Source organism: Myodes glareolus, chromosome 20 (genome assembly GCF_982192425.1).
Source record: "Myodes glareolus chromosome 20, mMyoGla1.1, whole genome shotgun sequence".
Taxonomy (NCBI): Eukaryota; Metazoa; Chordata; class Mammalia; order Rodentia; family Cricetidae; genus Myodes; species Myodes glareolus.
The window spans coordinates 55,594,512-55,607,800 of record NC_142045.1 but is presented as its reverse complement, the minus strand read 5'-3'; the positions used below and the strand labels follow the sequence as shown (position 1 = coordinate 55,607,800).

The following is a 13,289-nucleotide window of genomic DNA, read 5'->3' as shown; positions in this document are numbered from 1 at the left end:
TATTATTGAGTTTATATAAAGCTTTGTCAAACACATTTAAAGACACCAACAAATGTCTATGGTAATCGTTTTAAAAGATACATGAGTAGCTTTTTCCGTATATTAAGATGGAAAAACTCAAACTGAGAGACATGTGGGTGAACGTGAAAATGATTCCTTGACAAACTAGGTTTGATGACACCAAACGGATGCTAAGATACAGCCCTTAATCTCTGCCTGTCACTCAGCATCTTAAGATCACAGTGAGGCTCTCGTTTGTATTAAGCATCTTTGTGTCCCAGCAAATTGAACCACACATATATCATGGTTAAATCTTGTTTCCATATTTGGCACACTCCCTAGGACACTATAATTCTATTTATAACACAGTTCTTACCCTGATTCTGAGAAAACAGTGCGATGTTCCCCACGGCCAGGAATGGGTATGAACAAGACATTCAAATGTCTGCATGCTCTCATTAACCAATGCTTTGCCTGTAGTTGAATTTGTAACTTTCCAATAGCTGGAGGCAATGTGATTTATACTCACACTAAAATAATACTGCAGTTTAAAACTGATTCATTGACATAAGTCTTTGGGATCCGACTGTGTTCTGGAGTCACAATTATAACCCACAATTATCCCTGTAACTCTAGAGGATACACAGAGATTCAAACTCTTTATACTGAACATGGAAGTTGTTGCTTTCCTATTAAAGTGTGGGCTGAAAAGCAGTTTCAGCAGTTAAGAGTTTGCTCTGCTCCGGCAGAGGGAGAGTTCAGTCCCCAGCATTAACATGAGACAGCTCACAACCACCTGTGACTCCAGCTGCAGGAGACCTTTTACAGCGTGGGCCCCCAGAGCACCGGAATTCACACGCACAGGTCCCCCCCCCCCAAAAAAAAAACACACACAATGAAAAATAAGTTTTCTTTAAAATCCCAATAACCAGACGTTATTCCTCACCTGTCTTTTCCTGGAGTGTTTGAGAAATAAGGCCAAGCGATTAAAAGTATAAGCAAACAGAACTGAGAGAAGGCTCCGTGGGTAAAAGTGCTTTCTCTGTAATCACGAAGGCTTGAGTTCAAATCCCCAGACCCACATAAAAAGCCTGGTGTGGCCACACGCTCCTGTAACCACATCAGCATGATGGGAGCGGGACCGGAGGCTTGTTGGGCTTGGTGCCTGCTAACCTAGCTCCAGGTTCATTCAGGGAGGAACCTGTCTCAAGAGAGTGAGGCAGACAGCGATAGGCTAGGACCCTGGCATTCTCCTCTGGCTTCCACAACTAATACACACGCGTGCACACACATTCATAAATGAAACACATCCCAAAGTTAAAATATATTTCTCTTCTTTATATCATGGGGGAAAATACTTTTTACAAATTAAACCCTCAAACATTAACTTGATCTTCCTGCTGTGCCATCATGAAGAATGAGCATGCCCCTTCCAACATCCTCCACCCTCCCCTATCCTCAAAACAAAAACAAAAATGAGTGCCGAGTTCTGGAATACCTACAGATGGAATTGAGTCAGATAAATGAGCTTGGAGTTTCACTATCTCATACAAGATCAGGAAGTTTTTGGAATTCCTTTTACCAAATGAAACTTCAAAAATGTGACAGATGGAAATTAAACCTACTTGTCAAAAAAAAAATCTTTAACCATTTGCTTATTGCTATGCAGAGGGTCATTCGGGCTGTTCTGGTCTAGCACAATTTGTGAATAAATCTAGTGCTTGACTATTTGGGGGTCTGGTTTGTTTTTTGAAACAGTGTTTCACTATACATCCTTGCCTGGAGCTCCCTATGTAGACCAGGCTAGCCTTAAACTTTCAGAGATCCACTTGCCTCTGCCTCCAGAGTGCTGGGACTAAAGGCATGGGCCACCACACCCTGTTTGATGATTTAATTTTATGTTTTGATAATAAGGCTACTTACTTAAACTCTTCAACCCAATGCTGCAACTCCAGAAAGACAACCTTGAGGTCACGCAAAAAGAACACCCCAATGACCAGGTGATGGAGTGTGAAGAGTTGTGCTTCTATTTCTTCCAACTCTGCTAACGGCTTGCATCTTGCTTCCTAATATTTATACTACTTTGAGGAGAGACAGGGTGAAACGTGAGTCTCTCTTCTTAGACAAACTGACCTGGGATTTACTATGTAACCCATCAAACTCACTTGACCTTCCTGCCTCTGCCTCCTGAATGCCAAGATTACAGGTGTGAGCCACAATGCCTGGCTATGCAACTTCATTGCCCTGAAATGCAGGTAAGAATTGGCTACTCTTCCAGCAATTCCTACACATAATTATTCCAACTAAATAACTATTTAAAGAGCAGCCAATCAGCTTTGACTATGACATATAAGCACTTAAAAATGTTAAGTACCTATGTTTCCACTCTTTTTTAGAAAAGCACAGCCATCCTAGACTTTAAATTCCATTCAGAATATGAATTCAAGGGATGAGCTGAGGATCTAGCTCTGTAGTGGAATACTTGCCTCCAGCATGCACAAGGCCCTGGGTTCAATAGCAAACACGAAAAATGTAGCCCTAAGTCTTCTGGTTGTGAATAAAGTCAACACTTAACTTGGAGATTCAAAAAGCAATACAGGTCAGTTGAATGCCTCGGGAGTCGGAAAGTTCTGTGTTTCACATTTAAGTTTAAAGTAATTTAGAGAAACTAAAATTCAAAAGACAGTTCTTGAATCACACTGCCACATTTCAAACAGTCAGTTTGCGTGTGCCTCCTGGCTGCAGTATGACAGTCTAGACAGAACATGTCTAGCCTGGAGAAACTCTACTAGACGGTGTTTGGAACTACTTGATCCTGATCTATGACCTTAGATGCCCTTGTTTGCAAAATGTACATGTACTGCAACTTAAGTCAAAATTCGAGAATTTTAATCAAATAATGTATAAAATTATAAGGCAGAAATGGTGTATATCTAAGAAGGAACAAACTGTAAGTACATCTCGAACAGGCACGGTGCTTCATCCCTCATCCCAGCACCAGGGAAGCCAAGGCAGGGAGCAGGCTCTGGGAGGCCAGCCTGGGCTACAACACACAGAAATCCTGTATTTTGTTCTATGATTGTAACTCTGAACCAGTCCCTTCCATGCCCTGTGCATCATTTTCCTAAACTGAGAAGTTTGGGAAGTTTTAAGAGTTGAACAGAAAGGGCACAAATGCCAGGGAAATAAACAGCTAACCAGTTCCTGGTGCCCATCCTCAACATACCCCTCCAGAAGCCAGCTCCATACAGCCAACGCTCTAAAGACAGCTATTTTTAAGGGTCTTAAAAGATTACCAGTATGTCCTTCTGAAACTGTATATACTGTCATTAGATACTGCAAGCCCCCACCCCAGAATCTCAAAATTTTAAGAGATCCTCACGGAACACTATCTTGACAAACGAATGTTTTCTCGCATAAGCATTCAAACCAAAATGCTTAAAAAGCACATGTGGTTTTAAAAACAATATTAGGACAGCAATTCCTTAAAAAAACAATTATCAATTAACTATGTTTCATTTTTTAGCCAAGCCAGGATCTCAACAAAAAAGAACTGCTGTTGAGAACTGTGCCATCCCGGCCAGAAGCATGCCCAGAGAGAGCCTTTACCCTCCTCAACAGCTGCTCCTAGGGAGCCAGGAAATTAACTGCAACCAGTCTTTACAGCAGCCAGAGTCAGCCTCCAAAGAGGAGTGAGCCCACAGCCCCCAAAAAAGTCACAAAACCTGGTCAGAGCTGCTGTGGGCTCTGTGGCATCGCTCAAGTTCGCTGGGTCCCAGGCTAGGTCCCAGGTTAACTTTGAGGTGCAGGAGGGCCGGGGACTCAAATCCAAACAGAGCAGTGAATTTTTGCTCAAAGCCTGAATTTTGTTTTGTTTTGTTGTTGTTGTTTTAAAAAGAATGTTATTCCAGAACGGATTCCTTTTCTTCCGGGTCTGTCTGTTCCTACTGACTCTCTGCCACAACCACGGTGCCTCCCCTTTCCCAATGCCCCACCTCTTGCCACATTTATAAAAAAGAAAAAAGAAAAGAAAAGAAAAGAAAGTGGCATATTCCTTCTCCCCTAGCTTTTCCTAGTAAGGCCTGGAAACTGGAGGAAATTCAAATCAAATTAGTTGCACATTAAAAAATAAACAGACAAGCATCAAGGGTGGCTACCCAACAAAGCCCTCACCAGTTCCAAAATATGATTAAACCAGGGAGGGGAGAGGGGGAGGGGGACTGGCCGGGATGGAGATAAACGTGTGCATTTTTGGCCCCAGCGTCAGCCTCATAGCGGCCAAATTCTACATTTTGTTTAAAGAAAACGCTGGGCCTGCGAGAAAAGAAAATAAAAGTTGTAACTTTTAAGGAAGTCTGCAATCGGCACTGTCTGGATAAAATGCCAGTGCTTCCTTCGTCTGGGATCGCCGGGTGGGAGCCGCCGAGATTCGAAAAATCTCCAAGCCCAGCCGCTCACTCCGAGAAGGCTCCCGGCCAGCGGCGCCGCCCGGCGGCCCAGCCAGGTCTCCCGGGACGGCCGCAGAGTCCCCGGGGCTCCCGCGGCCCTGCGCTGGGGACGCTAGGCGGGCACGGCCCCGGGCCCCGTTTTCCGCGAGGAGTGACAGGCCCTTCCCACGGCAGCCCGTCCCTGCCTGCCATCCGAACCAGACGGTCCCCGCGGCCCGCCCAGCCCGCCCGCCGCCTCAGGGCGCGGATTCCACCCGTTCCGTCTCCCGGCCGCCCCACCCCCGACAGGGGCGCCCCTCGAGGCTGACCGACTGACCCGCGCTCCGCTGGCCCACACGCACCGGGTCGTCCTCTGCTTCCCGCCGCGCCCCGCTCCCCCGCCCGAGCCTGCAGCCGCCTGGCTCGCCGAGTCCAGCCGCGGCCGCCGGTTCCCGCCCCCAGCCCGGGGGGAGCCCAGGGGGCAGGACGGGGAGGGAGGACGTGGCGCGCAGAGGTGGCCAGCGGCGGGCGGGGAGTGTCCCCAAGAGGCCCTGGCGGGGGCGGGGGCGACCGGTCGTCCAGGGACCCTCCCGGGAGGCATCCCGGGTCCCGGGTCGCAGCCCCGCGCCCCCGAGGGGGCAGAGGCGTCCCCGACTCCCAGCTCCGCGCGCATTCACGCCCTCCTCCCTCCACCATAAGGAAATCTACAGCCTCCCAAAGTGACACGTCGAAGATTCCTCGGCCTGGCCGCGCGCCCTCCCCCTCCCGGGCAGCGGTCCTGCCGCGGGGATCCGGGCGGGGGAGCGGATTCCTCCTCCGAGCGACGGGCCGGGGAGGAGGGGAGCTCCGCGTCCCGCATCCTCCGCTTTCTTCCACGGCGAGCGGGGGCGAGTTGGGGCAGGCGGGGCCGCCCCCTACTCGGTCGGGAGATTGGGGTAGCCGAGCGGTCGCGAGGCGACCGGGACTCCGCAGCTAAGTTTTTCCTCGGGCATCCCGGAGCGCTCCGGGGCCGGCAGCGCACTCGGGCGGACTCGGTGTCCGGCCCGGGCTCCGAAGCGCGGGGACCCGAGAGCGACCGTGGGTGGCACGTCCCCAGGCAGCCCGCCGCTCCCGCACGCCTTACCTCCCCTCGGGCTGAAACGGGGCTCCGGGCGCCCGTCCCAGCCAGCCGTCCGCGGGATCCCCGCCGCCCCCTGCGCCGCTGCCGCCGCTCCCGCTGCTGCTCTCCGCCGCCTCCTCGGGCCGCCGCCGCTGCTCAAATAACTACCAGGAGGGTTTGATGGGGGATTCCGCCATGTCAATGATGTCGGGACCACATGGGGATTCGGGGCCCGCCCACTGCCGTACGCCTGCGAGTACACACGCAGCCACAATTGCAAGCTCACTGTAGCTTGGCCAGGCCTCCTTTTCCCCCTAAGCCAGGGCTGACTACTCACCGGCTCATTTTGGTTCAGCGGGATAGAGAAGTCTGAACTGAAGGGAGTTAGGAGACTCCGGAGGAGGTGCTGATGGCAGAAATATCACAATCTTTGCTCAGTAATTTTTCAAGCTGACGTGTTAGTTTCACCTAGAACACATATTTCCTTTTTCATTTGTAATTCCCAGAGGAATCTTTCAGGGATTTGTACTCCTTAAACTTGCCACCGCATTCTGATCATGCGGCTAATAGCGTGGGCAAACTTTATGATATCAAGATTTAAATGTCTATTTTCCCTTTCATCAGTAGCAGCTATGCACCTTACTCTCTTTTGTTTGTTTGTTTTGTTCTGTTTTGTTTTGTTTTGTTTTTCGAGACAGGGTTTCTTTGTGTAGCTTTGGAGTCTGTCCTGGTACTAGCTTTGTAGACCAGGCTGGCCTTGAACTCACAGAGATCTGCCTGCCTCAGCCTCCCGTGTGCTAAGAGTCTTCCTTTTAGTTTTCAGTAATGCTTAGTTTGGACATACTTTATTTCTGTTGCATGAGCAAGACTTCAGGTACACAGGTGCCTTGGCTTCTGTGTGGGTGAGAAGCTTGAAACAGTTCTGTCCACCTCACATGGGTCTGGGTATCCAACTCTGGTTGTGAGGCTCACAGAACAAGTGCCCTTACACGCTGTCTGGCCGGCCCTGAAGACTGCTTCATGTTGTTTATCCAGATTTTTTGTGTCAAATGCAAAAGGACTCAATAGCTGTTGGCTGTGTATTAATTAAATATGCAATATATTCCTGTTTCATGGACTCTATCAAAGGTTAAGGGAGCTGTGGCATCCCACTCCACAAATAGAAAGGTTTTCTGAAAGCAGGAATATTAACTCAGATATGCAATTCTCCTTCTCTATTACTTAGGTATGCTGAATAACTCCATCCAGCATCTACTATTAAACTGTTCTACAATGACCAAAAAGGATCTATCATGTTCATTAGCTTAAAATATAACAGTAAATACGACTTTATTAAAACCCAAGGACATATGAACCCTAAGAAACAGCTCTTCCCCTGGTGGAATGTGTGATTTTTTTTTATTTTTAAGATAGTGAATATAATCAAGCTGACCCTTTCATGCTGATGTCCCCGGAGGCTCTGGAGTACAGTAAAATACAGTTCTAGTCCTAGACCTTGGCCCTATCTGGAAGAGAAACCTGCCTTAAAGGCAGTGGGTTCCTCGGTGCCCACAGAGCTCATTTCCCATGTTTTAGGTTCCAGCCATGCATTCTGTGTTTGAGTCAGTGCCTTCTCCCACTTCCCCTAGCCATGCCTTCCAGCCTAGCTTACCTCTCCTGGCTCCCAAAGACATTTCTGACCCTACACATGCCTTTTTCCTCTTTGTCCAAGGTGATTTTACTCCTCACAGTTCCCACCAAAAGCACTTGCCCTTGCTCGGCCTCCAGGCCACAGTTCTGTCCTCCAAAATTATTTCCGGTTCTCATATTGCTCAGCAGTTGTTTATGTCTTCCACTTGGCTGAGTCATGTTCATTCCATCTTCTCCACATCAGCCTGGAACTGTCCTTTGACTATAGAACCCCCCTTGTTTGTTGAATATATTGATTATAAAGTGTGTGGGAGAATTTGAAGGACGAGATAAAAGAGCAAACTTCAGAGGGAGAAAGGTTAAATCCAGGAATTAAAGGACAAGCTTGGCAAAGAAGGTCAAAGTAGACGCGAAAAATTAAGAGAACAGACCTAGTTCTGCCTATTTCTTCCCACAGACTGATTGGATTTTTCTTTATTAAGAAGGGTCAACACACTAGGTGCGGTGACACCTCCCTAGCAACCACAGCCCTCTGCGGGCTCAGTCCAAGGCTAGCCAGAGGTAAGGACTTGTCTTAAATCCTGCCTATCCCGAGAATCAATGTGCCAAGATGCGCAAACCTAACGCGCATGTCCACAGGTGTGCTCCCAGTGTTTAGACACCTTCTTAGCCCAGCCTCTGAAACAGGTTTAAAACTGGAAAAGAAACACAGTGGACGCTGGTAAAATGTAGCAATCAGTGAATAAGGAAAAGCATGGATGCCATAGCCACAGGCAAGTTACCAAAGTCCCCTGTGCCTGAATTTCCTTTTGAAATTGTGCCATTGTTTCCTGCTAAAATCATAATCATCAGTACCTGATACTCACCAAATAAATATTAATTCCTCCCTGAATGAATGAGCAAATGAATGGAAGAGTGACTGCGTGAATGAAGCTGTCTCTCCTAGAGGTATTAACAAGACAGAAAATTGGAAGCTTCAAAGAAAAAGAGCGACTTTTGATCACGGGCTCCTGACCACTGAGTACTTAGCTTTCATACAATGGGAAACATTGGGATTACTGAGGCATGAACTGATTGAAATGGGTTTCAAGGTTGATTGTTTTCACAGCAGGACAGAGAACAAAGCTTGAATCAGAGACATATTCTGAGCCTAGTTAGAAAATGATGAAGACTGGGCCCGGAGTCATGTTTCTGGAAATGGAAAGAAGGGCCTCAATCTAGAGTGATGATATCCACTAACCCATGTCAGCAACCTGAGCCACCAGCCCTGCATCCCAAGTTAGGAAACCATGCTTACAGTTACGATTCTACTCCCAAAGAGTTTAGGTTTTATTTAAATCACAAGATAACATCTGAATGAAGGTGCCATGAAATTAAAATGATCACACGAGCCTCATAACCCTAACCTGGCAGTGGTGGGTCAGACCTTTCATTCCAGCATAGGCAGGTGGATTTCTGTGAGTTCGAGATTACCCTGGTCTGCATATGGAGATCCAGGACAGTCAAAGCTGTTACACAGAGAAACAATGTCTTGAGAAAAGAAAAAAAATAGATAATACAGTATAGAGACTGCAAAACATTCTGTCATTCATGGAGTGTGTAGGTTACCTCACACAGAGCTAAAGAATGCAAACTTAGACTTCCCTGATCTTGATTTACATTGTAACAAAGGAAGGCAACACTGTCTTAAGGGGGAACACAGAAGCATGAAGCCTGCACCCTCATACTCCATCCGGTTTGGACCTAGGAGGCTTTCAAAGGTGGATGAGGCTAGTGTTCACAACTTCTCCAAGCCCCTATTGTTGCCCAGCCTCAGTATCCTTCCTCCCAGGGTCACTGAGGCTACAGCATAGGCAGGCTCGGGCTTGCTCTTATTTTTGAAACTTAATCTTAGCTATAGATAGAAAACATGAACTCTTTCCACATACAATTTATTCTTTTGTTTGTTTGTTTTGCTTTTGTTTTTTTCAAGACAGAGTTTCTCTGTAGCTTTGGAGCCTGTTCTGGAAACTTGCTCTTGTAGATCAGGCTGGCCTCAAACTCACAGAGATCCTCCTGCCTCTGCCTCCCTAGTGCTGGGATTAAAAGTGTGTGGTACCACCTCCCCACTTTTTTGTTTATTAGTTTGTTTACAATTTATTCTTATGTCCAAAGACAGACCTGGAGTCAGCTTTTGGATGCATGATGACAAAATGCTAATCACTCCTTTCTGAAGAATATTCAGAATTTACTAGAATACTACTAAAGGACAGTCAATTGTGTTCACAGTATAATATAAAATGATCACAGAAACTTCAGTGAAACTGATTCTTCCAGAACAATTTAGCTAGATAAAGCTGTGGTTCTGTCTTCTTTACTATTGCTCAAGGTAAAATATGGACAAATGTTAGACAAATGTTAAAGAGAGAAGAAATGAAACATCTCCAATGAGATCTGCCCTGCAGTTACCAAGATAAAGAAAGAAGCAAAATGGTTGTCGATTCTCATAATTTTGAGCCCAGGGTTGGCTCCCATGCAGGTTGGAGATGACTCTCAAGTGTCATGCCTCAGGAGCTATCCGTATTGTTTCAGGAAAGGTTCTCTCACTGGCCGAGAACCTTCTAAGTAGGCCAAGCTGCCCACTGTTTCTCCCTTCCCTGAACTAGGATCACAAGTGTATGACATCACTTACAGCTCTCAGTGTGGGCACTGGGAATCAAACCCAGGTTTGCATAATACACAGCAAGGCCTTTACCAAACGCGGTGTCTCCCCAGCTCTCCGGTCTTACTCTGTCTCTCAAAGCAGCATCCCTCCGTCCACATCCTAAGACCTGAAAAGCCAACCAAAGACCACCAAAGAAAAGGAAAGTGCCTCTTGTGAAGCAACTCTCAGCCTCAGCTCCAGAGGGAACCTGCCTCTTTGCAGCACTCCCCCTGCCTCTGCCCCTGAGAGACAGACACACTGACAATACTCAACTTTCACCCACCTGCCATTATTCCCTGAAGAGTATATTTAAATGTCTGTGACACACGGAAGTCTTCAAGGATGTCCTATCACTCCTGGGGACCCAGTTGTTCATCTCTGAAAGCTAGGTGTCCGGTTTCTGTTCCTAGTGTTTCAGGCATGACCAGAATACAACCCCAAACAGTGTTTCTTGTTCTGGCCCCAGTTTAGTCAAAATACGATATTAAGTTTGTTAATAAGTTGCTCATCCTATTAACTCAGGCATTTGTGCCACAGAAACATGTCAAGATGCACACTGCATAATCAACTGATAAAATCTTAATATTAGCTTATTAATTGATGGGATACTTAATTTTATTAAATTTTATTTATGTTACATCCTCCCATTTCAGCTAATTAAGACTTTTGGAGCCCAGCCACATAATGGTTAGTGTTAGCTGTCAGCTTGACAGACTCACCAGAGAGAGGGCCTTCTGGGCACAGCTGTGGGTGATTATCCTGAGTTTGTTAATTGACCTGGGAAGATCCATCTTAACTGTGGGTGGAATCATTTCCTGGGCAGGGGATCCTGAACCATATAATTTGGAGAAAGCAAACTGACTACTAACACGCATTCTTGTTAATTCTGCTCTTAACAACAGAAGCAGTGTGACCAGCCCCTGCCTCCGTGACTCTCCTGCCCTGAAGGACTCTACCACTGAACTGCTCTCCTCAATAAATTGCATCCTTCGGGGCATGCTATCACAGCAACAGAAAAAGAAATGAAGACAGTCAACGAACTTCCCTTCTTGGTGTTTTGGCGTTGATCAACATTCTAGAAATGCTTTCCACATGGCCATCGATGTCACTAATAAAGTCACAAAGCCAAGGACACACCTGAACAAACTGTTCTCATGAGACACATCCATCACACTGACTTGCTCTGAACTGTGTCACCTTAGAAAAGCAGGACGGTTCAATCATGTTTGCATGGTGATGGCCATCTTTCCTGCCCATCCCTCCCATCTGATTTGCTACTATGGTCATTATCTCTTCCTTTGGAGTCAAGACTACTAAATGATATATATATTCCTCCCTAGCTGGTGTGGATTCAAAATGCTCTGGGGGGGAGTGGGTCCATCCTAGCCAGTTGGATATTCTATAAAAGAACACCATATACTAGATGGCTTAAATATTGGAAATGTGTTTCTGACAGCCCTGAATAGGTAATCCAAGATCAATGCACTGACTGATCTTTTGTAGGGTGGAGATCAGACTCAGGCTATGTGCCCCTGAAGGAGAGCTACAGAGGACGGGAAGAGAAAAAGGCCAGGAGATCAAATACAAACGGAAACATCACTCTTCTTTCTGAAGTTCTTCACACTCATGAGCTAATCACCTATATTCCCATCTCCAACCTTAGAGTTTAAGATTTGGGGGAAAACACAGTTAATTCCTTCTCAGAGAAATAAACCAAAAAAAGTATTTCGTTTGAGCAGGTTGGCTCTAAGATAAACAGTTTTGGTAAAGGAAAGAGTCTGAGATTTGACTTGAAACCAGAAGACATTGCAGAGACAATGGGGCTGCCTCTGGCTTGGGAAGAATGAAGCACACTAGCTAAAATAGTTTCTCATCTTTTTGAGAAAAGTGTTCATTTTATTTATTCGTGAGTGAGTGTGTGTGTGTGTGTGTGTGTGTGTGTGTGATGTACACAAGTGCGTGTCTGGGAGGGTGGGTGTGTTCGGGGTGCAATGTGCCCCACATGTGAGATCAGAGGACAGTCGTGAAAGGTCAGACTTAAGTGGCCAAGCTTAAGCTACAGCGTTCCTATGCACCCATCTCGCAGCCCTCTGTCTTTCAGATTCCATAAGACAGTATTTGTCTCAGTTCTTGGAAGCATAGGCTCTAATAGTCCCTTTGTAATTCCTGTGTCTCCAACCTTACTAGTCAGGGTGTCTAATGTAAACTCATTAACCCCCAGAAACATTCTTTCTCTGTTTTATTATAGAACTTCGTGAGTACTGTCAAAATTTTCCACTTCTTTCTGGAAGTTTCCTATGCGTTTGTGAGCAACTTTTTCAGTCTGTTAATGCCTGAGAGATGACTTGGGAGTCCAGTCAGAAGTCCCCTCCGCATCTCTTCATAAAGTCACATTAATCTTCTGACAGATTTCTTTCTCAATGCCATATTTAGTTATACTGATAACCAACGAAAGAGCCTTGGTTTTCAATATCTTATGGCCATTGTTCATTAATTCACTGAGTGCCCCAATGATGCAGCTGCTACTTTATGGATTGTGGATGGGAGCTGGGCACATACACTAAGTCTTATGGCCTTAGAGACAATCCCTAAGTCAACGTACGGAGAAAAGAGCCACAAACGAAGAGATCTAGGTGAGGGGATGGCCATCAAGAGGAGAGGGCAGGGGACTGCTCAGGTAGGACTCTCTCTGTAGGAATGATGCATACATGAAAATTCACCAGGGTGAGGAGGAAGAGGGGGCTCAGACACTCAAATGCAGAGTAACAACAAAAAGAAGAAAGAGGCTGACGCTGAGGAGAACTTAGTGTCCTGACACCTTTTACTCTGGTGGCTCTCAGATTGAGTGACCAGTGAGGACACTGAACTGATAAACAGAGTCAGGTCACGGAAGACTTTGCAGGTCAGGATGGAGGTTCAGTTACTCTCCCAAAAGCTAATGGCTGCCTGCCTGCCTGCCGATTGCTTGCTTGCTTATTTTTGAATCAGTCTCACAAAGCTCAGGCTAGCCTTGAACTTACGATATAGATGAGGATGACCTTGAACTTCTGATCCTCCTGCCTCTACCTCCCAAGCTCCGGGGTTATGATTGTGGACCACCAACCCATATTTATGTGGGGATGGAACCAAAGGCTTCTATGAATGACAGGCAAGCATTGTACCAACTGAGCTGCACCCCCAGTTCCCAGGATGGAGTTTAGGAGGGGGGAATCACTTACTCTGCAAAAACATTGCTCTATCCAGCCACCTGGACACCAGGCAGACAGGCCTTTCACATCGGCTCAGGTCAGAAATGGCTTCTTAGCTTGCGCTCGGGCAACGGTGGTAAAGATAGAAATAAATGAACTAAAACTAGGGATGTCTGATAGGACAGACCCAAGCTCACTGACTTCTCACTGGAAGCAGAAAAATGTACGAAGAAACTACATTCTCCGTTTTCACTTGTCCATGG

At 46.5% G+C, this 13,289-nt stretch overlaps 1 protein-coding gene across 3 annotated transcripts in view; it reads right to left on the bottom strand.

Moving 5' to 3' along the window:
* Fndc3b (fibronectin type III domain containing 3B) overlaps positions 1-5,699 on the bottom strand; it is a 292,925-nt gene extending 287,226 nt beyond the window's left edge. The window contains exon 1 of one of the 3 annotated variants that reach the window (XM_087899629.1): positions 5,551-5,699. The gene's annotated coding sequence lies outside the window, so the exon portion shown is untranslated. Of the gene's footprint in view, positions 1-4,764; positions 4,869-5,550 lie in introns of those variants that run through there. The other 2 variants (XM_087899628.1, XM_087899630.1) reach the window with 2 other exon arrangements.
* Positions 5,700-13,289: the final 7,590 nt, after the last annotated feature.